Genomic DNA, 20785 nt, shown 5'->3' with positions numbered 1-20785 from the left:
GGCAACCTATCCGCGCGATCTACGCCGGAACTTTGTAACCCTAAAATAGCGGAGGAATGGCTGCTCGTCACGAAGTCTCGCGAGCCGCGATGCTAAGGGAGTCTACCAGGGCTGCTCCTTGCGGTTTCGCCGTGTACAACCGTGCGTTGCCGGCACGTACCGCGAGCGATGGAACCGCCGCGATATAATCGATCCAGCGTGTAGGAGATGAGAGGGTAACGAGCGTTGTCACGACATGGCCGGGGAATCTTGATAGAGTCTGCTCGAGCGGAGGATGGTAGAGCAGAATGGGGGATTTCGGGGGCTGTTTGTTGCGATCGAGATTGAGGATAAAGTCCTCGTTTCGGTGATGTAATGAATTTGTGACTGGCTGTTTCGACGGGCAGGGTTTAAAGACACTGGCTTTAGGTAGTTTGATACTCACTAGAAAATGACTGTGACGGAAAGCGAGGTGACACAAGTGGATCTAGTGAAAAATTGTCGTCTAGGGACTTTCAGGCCAAGGTGGCCCTCTAACCTATTCTCCTACCGTTTCAATCTTACGTATCGAATAGAACGATTCTGCCAAAGAACACGATGAAGATACCACGTTTACGCGACGTTAAATCGCGAAAATTACAAATTATCTCTCATCACACGCGCGATGAATGAAGTATCGTCTCAATAAAAGTCGCTGGCTGGCCGAGATAAAACCAACGTCCGCGAGAAATATTTGCCAGTCCATCGGTTTGATCGTCCCACGGTATCGGACCGCAGATTTTTCGTTGTCGTTGTTGTTGCTGCATAGATTGGGGAGGGTCGAGCACGTGTACGCGTGCGTATTTTTTTTCTTTTTTCCTATATGCAAAATAACACAGCCCACACACACACACACACACACATATATATATATATATATATATATATATATATTCGTCCTGGGGCGTGTTACACGCAGCGTCTGTTCAATTGGCCCTCCTCTCGTTGTATAGCGAGCTTTAAAAAACGATCGACGCTTCACCGACACCTGTCAGACAGAAAATAACTCTTGTCATCGTCGCGATCGACGCGGGGGCTCGCGAGCCAACTGCGAAATTGTCGCTGCTGCACGTGGTCAGCGACATCAAAGCCCCGCGACCTCGTCCACGAGTATTTCTTTGATCGCGAGTCTGGAAATTGAAATTGTCGATATCTCTCTCTCTCTTTTTAAATTCCCTTTTTTTTCAATTCTCCCTCCATTTTTTTTTTTTTTTTGGAAAACGACACATCCGTTTTAATAACTGTGTGTTTGGTCAAGGGCTCGATAGGTAGCTCCCACGAAACTACCTCTCTCATTTGCCACGGCGAGAGTTCGGCTATTAAAAGTGTAATCTAGTTACCTCTTTCCCGATGAACCTAGAATCGAGGCCGATTGATCTTTAATAACGTAACTTGAAGCTTCTTTGCGCCAGATCGGCGCGAAATTCCCTGGGACACGTAAATCGGGCTGGTGAAAGCGCTCGGGGGCGTGGAAATTTTGTATCCGACCGTTATTCAATTATCTGATTTCCCTTTAAGACACCTACGCTCGGCTCGTTCGCAGTTTAACGGCTCGCGATACCGATACACCGCCCCTCCTCCGGCGCTCTTGCTTGCTCATCGTCGGACGCAGAATCGTAAAACCGGTCGTATCGAGCGTCGTAAAAGCCATCGAGGTTCGGCGCTCTAAAAGGCGGCAAATTACAGTCGCCTCGTACGAGAATGAAAGTAAAAGGCCCGGGCTGGCAACGATCTCTGGGAAAAATTCCTCCTCCCCTTTCATCTTTGCTCTTCATTACCGACGTGTCTTTATTACTCCCTGGTTCTTTTTACCTCGACGTGGAAATATATATATATATATATATACGCAATAAAGGGGAAAACCGAGTCGTTTCGATCATTTCCGATCCCTTTAGAACCTTCCTGATTGATAATTATTCGGGACAGGTGTCTTCGGAGGAAGACAGAAAACTCTATCGACCTGCATTGGCTCGGATTTCTATTAAAAAAATTGGCCGAGGTGTCTGTCAAAGTTTCCGCGAATTCATAAATCTCTCGTTAATTCCCAAACTGAAAGCTCGGAGCGAACGGATGCGTGAAAATGATTCGGAGCGACAGAGAGAAAGGGGGAGAAACGAAAAAGAAAACGGCCAAATCCAGAAAAGCAGCAGCTCGCACAGAAACTGGCGGAGGCCAGGTTTCTTAATCACTGCCTCTAATCGGTCGGAGCTGGGCTCATCAATCTCTTCGCGCCGCGTCAAAGAGACTGGGAGTTGTATAGTTAATGAGGCCGAAGCGTAACGCTCGCGGGTCCGCCAGGAGCCTCTCGCGTCGGCCTTTCAAAGCGTGTCGGGTGAAGGAGGAGCAGGAGAGCGAGGGGGAGGGGATGGGGCGGGTGTCTTGTTAATTATTCGACGTTTGCTTTAGTTTAGACCGCGTAATCCGCGCATTATTCAACAGCGAGCCGCGCATCCGCGGCACCGGTTATCAATAACATATGACGCGGAGCCCACGGCCGATTTGAAATTATGCGTTTAACGAGGCTTAAATATTGCACGCGTACATATGTCGTAACGCCGCGATCGCTAATCTCCCCCGCTGGATTTACGTTCGACCAATCCCCCCCCCCCTCCCCCCTTAAAATCTCGCGGATCGATCGTATTATATCGAATAAACCCCCCTTCATCCCTTGCCTCCACCTGTTTCTCCTCTGCCTACGTGCATTTTGCTGATTGCATTACGTTCAGACGAATTATTTATCGGCGCGTTGTTGAAAAACTATGAATCCCGACGTCGGAGTTCAAGAGCGAAACCTTGGTGGAAAGTTGAAAATGTCGTTGAGTCGTGTGACTCGGAGAGTGAATTGTCGACAAGAACGAAGAAGGATACCCAGGCTGAAACGGCCGATTCGGCAAACAACCTGAACGAAACAGCGCGTCAGCGTGGGGGCGTGGATAATAATTAGAACGCGTGTACGCGTTCGCGAGGGAAGGGTTCAACGTCGATCCTCTGATCACGGGTCCCTTGTATCGAAGAAAGGCTCGTTAATTGAACGCCGGCGGCATCGTCTCGCAGTTGAAAATTAGTCGAGTCTTCAGCGACCCGTCGCTGAACTTCAACGATCCACAAAGAGACTAACCAGGCCGGCTTAACGAGAGCGCGGAAATCTGAATCTCCAAAGACGATATACGCGTTCACGCTACCCACCTTTAATTCATCATCGAGCAATCTTCGGAGGAGTTTCGGCGCTTGTGGATAACAAACTAGCGCCACCTGGATGGCCAACACCACTGGCCCGTGTTTCGGTTAGGTTTCTCTAGCTTCTCTAGTTTCTTTCGAGACAGAAAATATTAAACAAAATACTAAACAAAAGGAACAAAGTCGCTGAGAAAAGAAAAGACGCAAGCTTGGTCTGATTAAATATCAATGTCCAAGATAGGCAAAGAATATCGAGCGAAAAAAATATCTTACGTTCTTACATTCCCCGATGGCTGGCTGTGTTTTCACGCTTCGTTCAACACGAGGGACGGGAGGCGGCAAACAGACTCGCCTAATTTCAAAAACGTGCACACAATTTGGTAAACAGCACGCGCAAACATCGGAGTCGTGGCTCATCAATCGATCCGCTCATCAAAACTCGCTCCCGCGCCCGTGGCCAGAGCGTCGGCCATTTTAATTCCAACTAATAAAATCGCCGGGAACGTGCTCAACGGAAGTTGTAACGAAATTTCGCCCCCGGTATTCGTGGTGGAACAATGTGCATCGAGAGCGTAGTCTGAACGCGATACGCGAGCTCTCATGAATTCCCGATGAACAAAATGGCAGGTGGCACGCATCGACGCAACCGTAATGGCGTCTGAAAGTGTCTCCGACGCGCCTTTTGTCTCTCGCGATCGCGAGACGAGATGATTCAGCTGACGTAATTGAAAAATTTATCCAAAAATTCGGTTGTCGGTCACTTTGATCTTATTACCGGGGCGACGAAGAGCCGCGGGAAGCTATCTTCCGAGCTGTTCAACGATGCAATCAGGGAACAATGCTCGTAACCGATCTCGGCCGCGCTGATTTCCGCTCGTTTTTCACGCTCGGCAACTGCTGAACTTGCTCAGGGCGATTTGGCCGAGGCGCGAGTTGGAAAGAAGGGCAATTTCATTGGCCTCGGCCGGTAATGAGATAAATCGCGGATTTGCTGATTAGCAACGCTCGCAAGATTGATCGCGACTAGTATCGAGCTGTTAAGCGCTTGAAACTTTCTTGATATATATATATATATAGCTATAAATGTAAACGTTCGCCTATGAAACTCGCGTTCTCGAGCCTCGAAGCTCTTGATTTCATTCTCGAACGCTGTTCATTTTTGTTAAATGTTATTAAAATTCTGCGCGACAAAGAAAAGAATGCCACTGGGAGATCATAAATTACTAATCCCGATGAAATTCCTGAAAATCACTATTGAATCTGCGTTGGAAAACACGTGCAACGGTAGAACAAGTTTTTAAATCATGCTGATAGGTGCACGCAACGTCGCTCGTTATCTTTTATTAGCCGTCTGCCGCAATTACTTCTATCTAAACGTTCTGCATTCCAGTTTATATTCGATAAAGGCGCATTTTGTTCGTCGGATGGTCTAGATTCGCCGTATTCCCACTCGCAACACAGCTGTGAATTATGTGTCGTACGTACGTACGTACGTACCCTTGAAATCGCGAAACGTTCCCTCAGTCGTCATCGAAGTTTCATGGGCGTCGCATGCTTCGCGAGTCTCGCCTCTGCGCGTCTAGTGTGTTTTTGTCTGGTCCTCTCACCGGTGTGCGTGTGTGCGCGCGTGTGTGTGTGTTTTACGTTAGCGCAACCTGCTTGAAATAACGCTCGAGCGTTTGGAACAACAAGAACGAAAGGTACATACGTATAAATAGCAGCTGTAGTTTGGTAGCGTGGCAGCCAGCCACAAAAGGCATGCAACTTTTAAACGTAGGAGACATTTTTGTCTCGATAAAGCGGCGAGTGTATGCACACGGTGGCTGCAGGAAGTATTTGCCTACTACTTCAGTATTTCATTAGCTTCTGTGTTATATTTTTACGTTATATTTCATCGAAAGTTGTGAGAGCATGAATTTCGCGTCGATTGTACATGTTTGGATCTGCGAGTCTCTTAAGCTCGATTAATACCAAGTCTGATCGAGAACAAAGTATTTGGACCCGTTAAGGAACAAATAGGAATTTATCTTATTTCCACACGCAATAGTGGAAAATTTTCGTACACGAGTCAGAAATAAGCGAGTCGATGTTTATCTCTTCTTTTTCTTTTTTATTTTATTGGTTTTCAGGAATTTTTTTCTCTGTTTCTCTCTTGCTTAAGCACCGTCTTTTTGAGAAGTAGCTTCCGGCGGATATCCGGCTACTACTGAAAGGGCAGAGGGGAGGGATAAAAAGTCAACAGTGGCCCGAGAATTGGCCGAACCTGGACTTTCTTAAAATCTCGTGGATTAGTGTTTTTATGGAAATTACTCGCCGAAAAAGTTGAAACATAAACAGACACACACACACACACATACACGTGAGCATGGTATTTCTTCGAATTAGAATTGGTCCGGACGTTTTGCTCCTACCGCGAGAATGTTTGTCTCCCGGCCATTTATATAATTAAATTACGAATGGCCGTTTCTTAACTTTCGCCTCGAGTTTATTTCGAGTTCGCTGTACCGATGAGAATTACCTCGCAGTGAGATACGTTTCAATTGGATTTATTTGGTTAACTTAACCTCCGATGGTTTGATCCTTTTTTTTGTAATTCAAAGGAGAATTAGCTTAAGGAAGCGGGAAATAATACGTTTTAATAAATTCGAGCTGAATTGAATTCTGACTTTGTACATCTATGGATATATGGTCACTCGTAGTTCACTGAATTTTCCATACGATTCAACTTTGTTCAACTTTTTAAAACTCGAAGCCCTTATTTCGACATTCCTGAGCTGTGATTGATGAATTATAAATTTTCATGAACTATAAATTTGATGAATTATCAATTTTTATAATGTATTGATGAACTATAAATTTTTGAGATGCATAACGGGACTTGAAACTATAGAAAATTACAGAAGACTGTAAAAAATCATTGAAACTATTGAAAATTGCTGACGATTATTGAAAACTGCTAAAAACTGAACAGAAATTGCTACAACATATAAAATTGCTATACATAAAATTCGCCAAAATTGAAATGATATTTTTTTTTTACAGGAAACTTCACTTATTTTATTAAGTATAAAATTTCGAAAAAAAAAAGAAATCGTGCAGCAAGTTTCAGGAGAGGGGGGAGGGGGGGGGGTAAATTCAACCATGAAGAAAATTTTACGTTTGAATCAGTAGGGGAAACTTTCCAGTCGCTACGCCATGTAAAATATTTTAGAAAAAAAAAAAGAAAAAGAGAAAATAAGCAAACGATGAAAATAGTTTCATTAATCCACAAACTGACGCATTTAATTAACCCATTTCCTTTCTTTCCATTTCAGAGGAAACCAATGAGTGTTGATCTCCTCGAAACGCGGACCTAACCTCGAGCATGTTCGCCTGGACGAGCGACTAACCACCCTGCGGGAACGTGAGTACCAAAGAACATTCTCCCAATCGTAATTCATCGAATCGATCGAAACGAGATCGCTGGAATTTCTCTCGGAGCTATTCGATAAACGATCGAACCTAATTTCTCGAAAGAAATCTCGCGAGCGAACGAAACTCTCTTTTCCTTTCCTTTTATTCGCGGCACACGTCGCGCGTTTCGTTTTTGCTTGCAGCGAGCCGTAAAATTTCGAGTAGCCGGAGGTCGAGAGGGGAAAAAACAAAAGGAAGAAATGCGTGGCTGTAATTGCTTACTCTATCGTTCGCGAGCGCGTTCCATAATTGTTCGGTCTCGTTTTCTCTCTCTCTCTGTCTTTCGTTTTTGTTCGCGAGTTAGGAATCAAAAGACGAAGAAGGGGACGAAGTTTCACGAACGTTTCCAGCGGTACAATGACGCGGTGCGACCTCTTGAACGATGCGAAACTGGGTTAGACCGGCGAAAAGAGCACCTCTCTCATTCGTAAATAACTTTCGTCGGGATTTTTTTGGAATTTTTATTCAACCGAGACAGCCGTCGTCGACTCTTTCGTTGGCTAAAGATTGGCCAGAAGATTAGTACCGAAAGTCGAGAGGTTGTTTTACATTTGGGACGACTACAGGACGCCGTTCCTTTGAAGTTAATGGTAGGAAAAATTTTTAGAGACTAAAAGATCTCTCCCACACGAATTTTTACGTTTCTTTTCATTTACCCTGAACTTTAAAATGGAAATGTATCCTTTCTTCAGATACATTCGCGCAAATTTCCATTTGCTCGAGAATTGCTATTCTTCGTATCTTGGTTTATTTAAATTAATCACTTCGATCGATTTTCGAAGGCAATACCTCAGGATATTAAGCAATATTCGATATTAATTTTCGAGAAAGGTCGTTTCGCGTTGAAGCTTTGCAGTGTCGTCTTGAAATTCGACCGAGCGTCGGGCAGTTTTTAAAAGAACGCGAGGCCGACGCAAATGTATTCTGGGCCTCGGTTTCGTTTTCGTTGGCCGTGTCTACAAACGTACCGCGGCGTCGCGGGACGTAAATTTCGTCGCGCGATTATCTACATAATGGGCGAGCGTCGCGAGCGTACGTAAAATTTATCGTCCGACTTCCCGATGAAAATTCATATCTTCTCTCTCCGCGGCGGTGAAATTTTCTTGGCCCGTTCCGACCGAGGAACCGGACCTCCTTCCTTTCGTTCTTGATAAATTCTACCAGCCCGTCTGCTTGCGATTCTTTGTTTCCTCTTTGCGCTTCGACTCTACTTTTCTCGCTCAATTCCTATTTTTCTAGCAACAAATCAATCACATTATCCTAAAAAAATTAATCGCTAAACGAAGAACAGTTCGAAGTGAGATTTTGAATGGACAACTCCGAGTTTAATTAGCATTTATTAGAATTTCATCCGTGTATCTGTAAGAAATTTTCAAATTTTGCATCGCGAGTGCAGCTCTTGCTCGTCTATTGATAGTTATACGAAACTAGCAGATTTGGCAAACACCAGAAATGTAGGTTGACCAATTATCGAACAAATCAATCGGCACCCAAATCTGTGGCCCAGTTTGTATCTCGTATCGAATTAACTATTTACTAATTACAGTACCGCTTATTACCGCGAGTAATTCATAATTCTGCTATGTCATCCTCGAATCGTCCCGTGTCGAACCACGCGAGGTAATTAAATTAATAATTACTAATCTGCGATCAGAATCCCTCCAATTCTTCTTTTCCGTCTTGTTTATTATTATTTCGCTGATTTATAAAAAAAAAAAAAACACAAAGAAAAAGAAAAAAATAGATTCTAAAAATTTTCTTTTCTCGTCGTTCGAATCAGCCAGAGAAGTCCCTTTGCGGAGGGACACCCCTTACACGAGGGATGCGCGTGTGCACACAGGAAACCCGAAGGAAATATCTGGCAGACGCCGGGGAACGTGATATCCGAAGTCACTCACGAATTCATAGGATCCCTTTCTTCTTTGTTTTCCTCCGCGCGGCCGTGTAACTCGCACGCGACCACGCGTACCGATTCGGTAATGTTCCCGAGGATTTCCCGGCAATCTCGGCCCGCTTTCCCTCCAAATCTCCCGGCAATGAGCCGCGTGATGTTTTTCCAGCCAGGCCTCGTCCTCCTCCGTCTCCGCGTCTCTCAAGCTGACGGCCAGAAGCTGAATTTCGGATGTTTTCAGCCGACGCGTTTCCTCGCGCGCAACTATCGTTTCATCGTTTACTCTTGAGTTTTTAGGTTAGGGCGGACGGGCGTGAGAAGTTTTTCGGGATTTGCCCGAGCAGAATTGGATTCGCAATGGGGACGGAAGAAATCTGGCGTGATAGTTAACGAAATTTCGTCAGTTTCACTTCTGGTAGAAAAGTGAAGGGATTGAGGGCCAAGTTTGTATAAATTTCAGTTTCTAGAAATGGCAGAATTTCGTTCCGGTTGGATTCTGATCAATAGTCAGAATTAATCGAAATTTTCTCGTGTAATATAATTCTCTGATCCTTTGTTGTATAATACAAAACAACCTTTGTTGTATAAAACAAAATGTACGATTTTTTTCACTAAGTTTGTATAAAAATTCCAGTTTCTACGAACAGCAGAATTTCAGTTGGATTCTAATCAACAGTCAAAATTAATCGAAATTTTCTCGTGTAATATAATTCTCTGATCCTTTGTTGTATAATACAAAACAACCTTTGTTGTATAAAACAAAATGTACGATTTTTTTCACTAAGTTTGTATAAAAATTCCAGTTTCTACGAACAGCAGAATTTCAGTTGGATTCTAATCAACAGTCAAAATTAATCGAAATTTTCTCGTGTAATATAATTCTCTGATCCTTTGTTGTATAATACAAAACAACCTTTGTTGTATAAAACAAAATGTACGATTTTTTTCACTAAGTTTGTATAAAAATTCCAGTTTCTACGAACAGCAGAATTTCAGTTGGATTCTAATCAACAGTCAAAATTAATCGAAATTTTCTCGTGTAATATAATTCTCTGATCCTTTGTTGTATAATACAAAACAACCTTTGTTGTATAAAACAAAATGTACGATTTCTTTCACTAAGTTTGTACAAAAATTTCAGTTTCTACGAAACAGCGGCATTTCGTTTCAGTTGGATTCTAATCAACAGTGAAAATTAATTGAAATTCCCTCGTGCAATATGATTCTTCAATTCTTCATTCTATAATATGTAATGGAATTATATGATATTCTTTCGTTTCTTTCTCTGTTATATAATATATAACATTCGTAATATATCTTCATACATCGCACATAATATTATCTGTCTACCAAACCTTCGTTATTCTCTGTGTATTTAGAAATGAAATCCCATCGATCTTTCGTTCAGCAGCGAGATGTTAATCAACGTTCAAATTAAATTCAACGTACCAGTGTCTTAATAATATCCATCGATAAAGTTTCTGTATCGTTGACGTTTACATAGGTGGAAGATACGGAATGATCGATCAACGCTGACGTTTATCTCTGTGGGATTTTTATAAAATTGTTGTTTCTTCGGATTTTGTATGGGGAAGCACAGTGTGTAATATTATTTCCTTGGAATAATAAACGCTTTTGGAAAGGATTTTCTTAAAATCAGAAACGTTCTTATTAACAAACAATCCAACTACCTCGCCTGGCACAATCAATTTTCCGGCTCTCATCAATCCCGGGACAAACGTTTGCCAAGATTAATTTTCTTCATCGTCGAGTCGAAAAACATTTGGCAGAACGCGGAGGCTCACTCGATCGTTCTTCAAATTGTCGAACAAGAATCCGTGTTTCCGCTTTTTCCATTCGTTCCTACACGTACGATCGCGATCATTCGAGCGTCCTAGCTCGATCAACCTTTTCAAAGATCCGAGAAATATTAAAAAATTAAACTAATTTTAAAAAAAATAATTTGTCTAGAAGAAAGAAAAAAAAATTTATCTAAATTTAAGGATCTGAAAGATATTCAGAAAGACTAAGCTAAATTAAAAGACGAAGGATACTTTCGATGCCTGAAAAAATCGCGATCGAACCACGCGTCCAATTGAAAGTCGAGTTACCAGGACAATTCGCCGAGGCGAGATATCACCGTGATATTTTACTTTTTCCAATGGACGAGCGAAACGAAATTCGCGTACACAGAAGGGGTAATCCCCGTGAGTTCTTGGGTAACGGTCGCGTTTCCCATCCGGCGGCTGGGTGGCTGCAGTCTAACCGGAAGCGAAGAAAATTGGGAAGAACCAGTAGCCAGGTCGGTTCTCGTTGCACATGTACCACCGGGATTTAGGTCAACAATGTGGGGAGAGAAGCTGCCGGGTAGAAATAGACTGGGAGTAACCGATTGAAAGTATTCTACTCGATTTCGCCGCGATTCCGTGGAATCTTCTCGGCGAGCGTGGTAATGCAGCCACCTGCTTTACCGCCGGTTACGTGTAACGGGATAATCGCCGACCCAGTTCCCCCGGTGCTGGAACATGCTTCGCACCGTGTGTTCTAGTCGTTCGATCTTTTCCATTTCTCTCTCTCTCTCTCTCTCCTTGGTTCGCGAAATGGTGGTCAATCGCGGAACTGTTTCTGTTTCTGGCTCGCTCGATTTGAACCGAGGCGATGAACGAAGCTCGAGGATTTCGACGAGCATTTCGCCGGTCTCGTTCGGTGAAACGAAAGCGCGAGGTATCAAAGTTCCGTGTAACAGCGACTGGAATTAGCTCGAGAAAGAAAAATGGAAGAAACGGGTTAAAATGGCCCTAACGTCGCCTCGTGGTTCGACTATAACGTCGAAGCTGATCATCGTCACGCGTCGAAAGCTTCGAAGCAGCCGTAAAAACCGGTCAACTTCGTTTCACTTGGACTTTTCTGAAACGTTTCACTGGACGAATATTGAGTATGAGAGTGCGTTAATTTTATACTCGATGAGAAACAGCGGCGGTTCGAAAGGAAATCGTCCTTCAGACGTCTCGAAACAATGGCCGCGCGCGGAATAAATCCAGTCACGTTCTTCGCGTTTTCGATTCTGCTTAAAGTTTCCCTCCCCCCGAGGGGAGGGTGGGGGGTAGACGTTAAACGAGGAGGAGGGGGGAGGGGAATACACGTTGGAACCGAGGCCAAACGTTTAATTGGAATCGCGAATCGACGGGGCGGATTTTATTTTTTCAGAAATTGCCGCGCAAAATTGGAAAAGCATCGAGTAAATTCGGGATCGTTTAATAGCGTTTGTTTTTAAATTGTGAAGCCAGGTTTTCCCCTCCGCCCCTCTTCCCTTTCGCGCCGCCGATCCAACAAGGTTTAAAGTTTAATTTCGCTAAATTAAACGGCGTGTATTGAGTTAGGGATGCCGGGGGGATTAATCGCGCGGATTGCGTTCGACTCGATAGATTTTTTCGCACGCTGTGTTGGGTTTGTGTAATTGTTACCGTGCAAAATCGTCCCGACGAGCCCGGTGGAAAAAATTTAGTCGTCCCGAGGACGACTAGCAACTAGAAATTACACAATTGGCGCAAATTAGCAGGACGATTTATCAATCTTGATCCAAAGAGTCCGTTGACACACAATCGCGACCGGCAAATTTCCTCGCTTTTCTCAATGTAATCATTGCCGGTGAGAATGAAGAAAATCTCAAGCCAATTCCCGCAAATTTCTTGAAACAGGAACAGAAATTGGGAAATTTGTTTCGGAATATTAAGTCTTGTAATGGTCTGTTGCTTGAAATTAAGAATTTGAAATGGAAAATAGCAGGAGAATGAAATATTTTGAAAGTTATTATGTTCCAGGGTTCTCTAGATAAATGTGCTTTTGCATACTTTAATTCTAGGTAAATAACAGACTATTTGTTATTATTATACTTATTTGAAAACACATGACATCACATCAGCGGCAACTGATGATCAGTCTTTGCAAAAATGTGAATTCACGTCAGCGGTCGCGGAATGTGTTAACCTCTTGCGCCGGAATGACGTGCCACGCAGGTCGAGAATCTTTTGTCCCAAAATAGCAATATTTTCTCCGTTTTAAATATATATTTAGTATAGTATAACCAAATGTACAGGCAAAACAAATAATAAATTTATTACTTCTCAATAATTTCTATCCGGCGACATCGTGCCGACGAGTTCAAAGAGAAAGCGACGAATTATCGCATTGCACGATTTCGTCGCTCGTTATGGTCCGCAATCAGTTGCCAGCGGTTAATAGCGGATTTTCATGCAAGCTTAATTCCATTTAATTAATTATATTTTTCCGAGAAAATAATTGAAAGAATAGAATCCAGACAGATGTTTGTTTCGCGTATATCAAACGAGTATTTCATTTTTCCACGAATGCGCAAAACATCTGTCCACGATGAACTCGATTACCCGCACGACAGTGACGATCTTCGTCAATTGAAACGTTATGTTCGACTAACCTAAAATCGTCGGACCGCTTTCAAAAATATCGAAAGCGGAGGAGGTGGGAATTCAAATGGCAGCCGAGTATCGCGTCGCGTTGTCCCGTCGGTAAAAAGGATGTAATAATAAAGGCAGGACCGCGACCGGCTGCCAGAAAGTGCGGCGACCCAGTTGGAGTAAAAATACACGCGCGAGCACATGCAACGACGATCCGCTCGAACGCTGTGTCGTGTCCTTTCTATTTTTTTCTTTCTCTCTCTCTCTCTCTCTCTCTCTCTCTCTCCCTCTCTTTTTCTGCCTCTGTGTCTGTCTCCTCCTGTCACTGTTCGTTTTTCCGCGCGTCTGACTCCCAGAAGTAGTTAGTTACGTCGTACCGTTTGCATTTTAAAAGAACCGGGCGGAGAACTGCCGGTTAACGACGCGCACATCCTGAAATAGAATCGAATTCCCGACGAGGATCCCTCCAGGCTCGCCGAGTCTCTCTTTCCCCCCTTGTCTCGAGCCAACGACCAATCATCAGACTGTCAACGTCAGTAGTTAAGACAGTTCCTTCCTCTCTTTCTTTTTCTCTCTCTCTCTCTCTCTTTTTTCTTTTGCTGGAATTCTCAAGCGTCATTTACTCGACACGTGCTAGACTCGGGTTTCGAGACGTCTTCAGCGGTAATTAACACGTTTTTTCGACACATTCTGCCGGCGGAGGCTGTTGTTTGGTGGCTGATATTCCGCCTTGATGCCCGCAACAGGTTTCTCAGAGAGCTACGTTCGAAGCTTCGTGTTTTTCTGGCTCGGAACTTTGATATATACTCGTCTCCGGGTCTTCCATTTTTCGGAAGGCGGAATTGAATTTTCAATTGTTTTCGAATTTCTAGAAAGATTTCGAAACTATGGATCAGCTCAAATTTGAACTCATTTTTAACGAATCGTTTGTACAAACCTGCAAATTGTTTCAGTCGTTTGATCATTGAAATAATCGAATTTCTGCGAGGCTCGAACTCAAAATCTTCAACAACTTTCAATTATTCGCCATTTGCTGAAATTTCCAAGCAAATGTAGTAGATAAATTCGCGACACTGATTTCGACATACATGGCTGGACATTTGCCCTATTTATATAATTTTAATATTACGCGTTAAAAGAAAAAAAAAAGAAGAAAAGAAAAATATGAGAAAATCCAATTTTTCAAGTTGCGAGTGTGCAACAGCAACGAATCCATATTTCTGCTTGATGAAAGTGACATAATCTTGATGGCGGCGCGATTCCGTGAAATATTCAAACGAGATACAAAGGTGGGAAGAAAAATGGCTAATGCATTTTCGTCAAATTACAGCGAATGCAGAGGGTGAAGGGCAACCGAAGGGCTAAATCATTTTAGAAACAAAATTATCCCGTGGTTCGTTCCAGCAGTGGGGCAGGAGGAGTGGAGAGGCGGAGGGGGAGGGGAGCTTATACGAATACCTGAGATATTAGTTCGTAACAAAATTCCCGCGCTGCCAACTTTTCCAATAAAAACTTCGGACATCATCAAAATTAACCTCCCCAGAAACAGATTCCACTTATTCAATATCCTGACGAATTTCAAAAGCCACCCCCGATACTTTTCGCGCGGGATTCTTTTCTCCCGCTGGTGAATTTCTCTCGACTTCCTGTACAATTTACCTGCCGATGAATTCGGTGGCAATCGGTTCCAAAACGTCTGCCTCGTCGAATTCGTTTCCCTCCGAGGGAAATGACTGTGATTGTCGTTATTGAAGTAGAAAACAAAAAAATCGTACAAGTTCGATCGTTCGGGTAACAAAATATATCTGGCGCATAAACGAAATTGAAAGCACGTTGCCGGTGAAATCTACGGTGAAACGTAGTCACTCCCCCCATTATCTCATTAACACCACTCAGCAGAGCTATCCGTTTCACCAGCGCAGCCGGGATCAAAGAGTAACGTTCAACTCGGAGAGGACAATAGTATCCAGCTATCTGGCTCTCGAAAACTCGTCTCTCGTCGGATCAATCAAGCCATTCAACTCTTGAATGCTGACCTAACCTCGATTCATCGACAAACTGGGAAAAGTCATGTACATACACACACACACACACGCACATATATATATATATATATATATATATGTATATAGTTTGCCAGTGGCTGGAAAGCCAGTGGTCCGGCTGGTCCCCGAAAATTACCCCGACAGTGGCTTCAACAGGGGTAGGATTCAAAAAGCAGCAGGCAATTCCAGCCAGAGCTGGTTGCACGCGTTCGAAGACACAGCTCGCATTACCTAGGCCCCCTTTCTCCGCTTGTTACCAGGGACATTAACGCTGCCGGCGGTTGTAGCAGCCGGCGAAAAACAATAGGCATTCCCAGGACACTTGTCCGCCTCTGTCATACCTGTCCATTGTTCGCGAGCGGCTGCCTGACGGCACCGCTATCGCGCACAGCCCAAGAACACCTCCACCAGAAGGAATTGAAGGGGCCGGTGCAATAAGTAGGCAGGGCCCCGTTTTTCAAGTAATTTTCAGAACAGCGGAACGACGACAAAGCAATTAACAGTCAGTCACTGCTCTTTTCTTTTTTCCCTTTTTCAATTGGAAGAATATTTCAGAGGTGTGTCTTTCTAGACTTGTCAGGCTCGTCGGGTTTATTTAAACACCAGGTTCCATTTGTTAGGTTTCAATTCCCAATGTTCTCTGGAGCAATGTTTGAATCTTCACATTGTTGAGCTTTTGAAGAAGTCGATTCATCGATCTTTGGGATTTTCGAAGATTAATCGCGACGACGAGAGGTGTCCAAACGCTAACTCGTAACGCTTATTAGCTGAAGAGAAAAAAATCATGGTTTTTTCCCTCGAAATGCTCCAAATTCCTCAAACTGTTCTTTTTCTTTTTTTTTTTACCAGCAAGAACAATGGTCGAATTCACCACGTCGAAGCGAAACGTCCGCCTTTCAAGCGGGGCAAATAAAAGAATCCATCGAAATCGAATCTCCTCGCGTTGGTTTCCTCTTTTTCTTTTTTTTTTTTTTTTTTTCTTGAAGTCTTCCTTCACGGTAGACGCGTGTTTGCCACCTTTGTCGAGGGGTGAATCCATTACGGGGCTGGCTTGTCCCCCACTGGGGATACGTCGGGCGAGATTTCCTTTGAGGAGCTGCGCTTCGATTCCTTGCCTTAAAGCAGGAATTGAAGCTAGTGAGAGTTTGAGACCCGGAGACAAAGCACCCGTGGTTCTCTACACGGTTGTCTACATGGCTTGATTCGGAGAAACAACATGGTTCTTGTTGTCGAGAGTAGTAATTGGCGATGCTAGCGGAGACAGATCCGAGAAAAAACTGACAAAGCTGCTACGATCGTACGAGGTTTTGGCGCGTGGCAATTATTTTTCTATTTGATGGAAGAAATTCCCTCTCCCTTGTGGAGTAGGACAACTATTGAATTATTTAGAGGGACATTCTCTGTTGCTATCGCCGGAACCGTCCGTAGGGAGAAGAGCCGAAGTTCTGACAAAAATCGTAGTTTCAGGAGCAAAGTTGGATGAGAAATCACATTTCCAAGATAAACACCGGCCGCTCGTTAAATCGAGCTCGCGGCTGGTTATGCTAGAGTTCCTTGTTTTCTTTCTTTTCGGGGCTGCCGCGGAGGGCAGCGTTCGATTAATCTACTTGTCAGAGCTAACTTTGATGGCTGTCCAAGTTTCAAGACCGAGGTCTCTTTCCATCCGGTTGGCGATTACGCTGGTCAATTTTTATTCAGGTTACACGCGTCCGTCGAATTTCCTTTATTCCCAGCCGTGCAAAAGTCGAGTTTTTTAATCTTCGTGGAAGATTGGTTCGAGTCAGTCGCCGGATTCCAACCCGGTGCTCGTTATCGATCCACGAACGCAACTTAATACTTTTCAACGCCATTGATCACCTCCTTAATTAATGTTCCATTATACGAACACGCGCCGCGTAGTTATCGCGTTACATAATTACGTCGCCGACGTGGTAATTAGATGTGTCGGCGCGCGCGTCGAAACCTAACTCAGCCGTGCACGATAAATTCGCGCGCGTCGTTCGAACAAACAAATTCCTCCTATTGTTACCTGTCTTTAGTGACTCTTCGAACATGCACTCGACGATCTCAACTGTCCAACGTCAGAATTCCCGACAGCAGGTCACGAAGCGGAGAGACGATCGATCACGATCACGACGAAAACGCGGATAACCATTCGGTGGCAGCTCTGATAAAGAGTAATCACGCGTGCGAATATCTGGTCGCGTGTAATTAGCGAGAGAGGATCTACGCGGCTCGCGTACTGGAATTCTTCCTCCGCGTCCGATGATAGCGGATTAAGCGTGCCGGGTTCCGCGCTATTAAATCGCGCCGCGTGTCGCGTTAATTCCGTTTCCCGTTTTTGCTGCTCGTCGAGTCGCGAACAGTTCAGCCCCATCGACTTGTCGCGGCCATTTACGCGAGAGAAGTTTCCTCGAAGGGGATGAAATTTCTATAAACGTTCGCTCTTACTCTCAACCCCTCTAGGTGTCCTTTTCTCCGTTATACACATTGCGTCTCAATTCCTCTGACACGAGTTTCCCATTAGCAGTTCGTCCCACCTATTTTCGAGCGAAAATACAGACGGCGAGCGTAAAAAGTTCCCAATAACCGAAAACACCTGGACAGGACGGAATTAACGACTGACGAAAGTGACGTGCGATGAGAATTCGCGAGGATATCGCCGAGCATCGACGTTGTCCAATTAAACGATATGCCAGCTGACGCGCGAGAAACGCGGAGAGAGTACGCTTCGATTCGGGGGTCGAAAATCGAGGGTCGAAATCCCCCCCCTCTCCTCCCCCCTCTCCCTCACCTCGTCATCGGCGGTGCTTCGTCAAAGCTAATTATTAACATTACAACAACTCGACAACGTCGTCCGGTCCCATTCAACACCGCCACGGCTATTATCTCGGCCAGCTGGACCGTATAATTGTCCGCCTAAATGATCTCCTCCGAATTAGCGACTCGTAACCCGCTGTTAAGTAACAACGTGTCGCCAACTGGTATAATAACGTTACGACGAGCGAATGGATATCGGCCCAGTCGATACTCCTCTGTTTATTGTCCAACTCTCTTGCAACGACAATTATCCTCTGCGAAATTGCCGCTTTCACCGCTTTCCCTAGCCCTTCTCTCGGCCAAGAGATTCGCCCGGACATAACATTGTCGGATTCGACGTCAGATATAGATTCAGCTAATCAATTGTTTTTTTTTTTATTTTGATTCTTCGATTATTTGGGTCGAGGGAAGCGTGACGACGTGTCTGTCGATTTTCGTGTAATTACGAATCTTCCTTTCATGCGAATATACCGAACAGCCTGATGATTGCTACTTTTATTTCAACGCTGTTCCAACATGGCGGCACGCGAGGTTCTCCATTGGGGAAGATAATCGCGGCCTATTAACGACGTAACGAGATTTCAACCGCGTTATTCTTCCACCTTCGTTCCAGTTAACCCGCTATTGGCATCGGCTAATGTGGCGGTTCGGTTTCATTTCGCGGCGGCTAATTTGCCGGTGCTGCCAGCCAGACTCATCGATTAATTCGCAGCCAGTGGTCTGGCGAGATTGCGTGTTCCTCGTTGATTTTGTTCAATGGGTAACTTAATAACGGCGGATTATGATGCCGCGCTGGCCAGATTATTGTGTCATTCTTCAATTATTGCGTCGATTCAGCCGAGGTCCAACTGAGAGGAAAATATCACTTTACAATACTTTGTTACATACTTTATTCGCGACAACTGCAAAATATACAGAAATTTAGCCAGATTCGACGAATACTCTTTCAAACTAAAAATCATCCGTCTTTTAGAATTCTCAGATTTTCACAACGGGATGCCGAAACCATGTTTTCAAGTGAAAAAACGTGTAGCGCGCGAGCTTGTCGAATGAAAATCCACACGATAGCTTCCCCAAGATATAAAATATCTTCGCGACGTGTGCAAAATCTCTATAAACTGGAGAGGTTTTATCGACCTTGGGACGACGATCGTGCCGATTTTGGTATGAATCGGCCAGAGTGGTACAGTTCGAAACAGGTGCCAATTAGTGGCCACCTAGCCAGCGAGGAATGGCGCGGGGATCAGCGCACGGTGTACCTGGTGACGGGTTTGATCGCGAATCGCTATCTCAGGCACACACAACTGGCCACCCTCCCTGCGCCTCCGCGGATTCGCGGCCCGGAAAATTGATCGGGAGCCGCTCTGCCATTTAATTGTCGCCGATTATTCGTGCCCTAGTTTGCCACGTCACCGACAGACAGAGGCGCGAGCATTATGCGGCTTTCGGGACACCGGCCCCGGCCCCGTCGAAAGATATTGCGCCGCTGTTTCATTGGCGTTTAATTAATTCACTAATTAAGCGCTGTCGATCCGCGGCTCGGCCACCTTGTCCTCTGAAACAGCCGCCGAACGGAGGTTATCGTTGGAAAACGATACTTATTGTGCGTGTTCCCGTCACCGCGTCGTTTCGATTGACGTCATTCGCTCCGCCCATTGTTTCATTTCCCCAACGACGAATCGGATCGGTCGATCGGGGGACCACCGGCGTGTGTGCGATAATTTCGTTCTGATAACGAATCGTGATCCGCGAACGAGATCAGTTTCGTTTAACAACGACACGGATCATGTAAGAACTGATCTACGATTCGGCATTTTTTTTCATTACAGTGACTAATGCTCGGGGAACTCCAAATTCGAGTGAAATTTCCACGTACGCAGTTACGCTAGTTTGGTTGATAAACTACGTGGCTGGTAATTAGCAACGATAATAGTCGGAACAACAATAACGTGACGATCCGCGCCGGAAACCTTAGACGATCCCAAATGCCCAATTCCATCAATCATCTACCCACCTGCATACGCTTATCGTCTCACGTATCCAGTCGGGAACGAGGCTGCCGGGTCCTAGACAGGCCGGCAACGTTCACCTCGCGTTCGTATTCCGCTATCGGCCGCGTATTTCTCGCGCGACGCGTCAATAACGTGGCCGATAAAATTCCGAAAATCGCGCAAATACATCGATCGTCCTACTTTCCGCGGCGGGAGGAGAGTAGGGGGGGGGAGGGAGGGAGGGGGTCGACAACGGCGAACGAACGAGTTTCTCGTGCATGTTTTCTCGCGTCGGTGTGGCGTCAGGTCGATTGATGGGATAGCAGCTGTCGCGTGACACCCACTCCTGCGGAATCAAACGCACGCGTACACACACGCGCATATGCACGTGTGCGCGCCTCTATTCTTGGCTAGATTTATCGTGGTTTAAGGGCGGGGAGGGGAGGGGAGAGCGACCGATTCAATTACGCTTGCGAGCAGCGCCCGCTGCATTTCGTCTTCCAGCGCCGCCCGCGAAAACAAAGATTTAAGCCAGCAACGTGGCCAACGTCCGGACGGTTTAATGGCGTTACCGGGGAATTACAAGATAAACAGAGATTATCTGTTCGCGCGAGCGCCAGCACGCCGTCTTCTTCCCGATCCCACCCACCCCCTCACCCGTTCACGTGCAAACTGTACGCCCTGGTAATGGCGCGGTCCTCGGTGTAGGTGGCGCCACGCTCGAAGGAAATTTAGTGTTATTGTAGACTTTAGAGTGGACGCTGACGGAGGTTGGATTTAATGGCGGGTTTCGTGTCTCTCTGTTCAAGTGTTTCGGGAGAAATTGAATTTAGACGGATGCGAGGGCGGTTGGGGTGATGAAGAGGACGGCTGTTGACTCCTGTTTGTTGTCTTAGGGGAAAATAGGATGTTGTATTGTTGGTGCGCAGAGGGTGGCACCAGAGGTTTCAGCCTGAG

The 20785-nt window shown here is 45.1% G+C and overlaps 1 long non-coding RNA gene across 1 annotated transcript in view; it reads left to right on the top strand.

Annotated features, from left to right (window-relative positions):
* The first annotated feature begins 4685 nt into the window (after window positions 1–4685).
* LOC122536199 overlaps window positions 4686–20785 on the top strand; it is a 47027-nt gene continuing 30927 nt past the window's right edge. Inside the window, exons 1-2 of the long non-coding RNA XR_006308355.1 lie at window positions 4686–4895; window positions 6510–6598. This is a non-coding gene — a long non-coding RNA (uncharacterized LOC122536199). The remainder of the gene's footprint in view (window positions 4896–6509; window positions 6599–20785) is intronic.

The sequence above is a fragment of the Frieseomelitta varia genome, unplaced genomic scaffold, assembly GCF_011392965.1.
Source record: "Frieseomelitta varia isolate USP_RPSP 00005682 unplaced genomic scaffold, Fvar_1.2 scaffold_809, whole genome shotgun sequence".
Lineage (NCBI taxonomy): Eukaryota > Metazoa > Arthropoda > Insecta > Hymenoptera > Apidae > Frieseomelitta > Frieseomelitta varia.
This window is presented reverse-complemented; position numbering and strand designations above follow the sequence as displayed.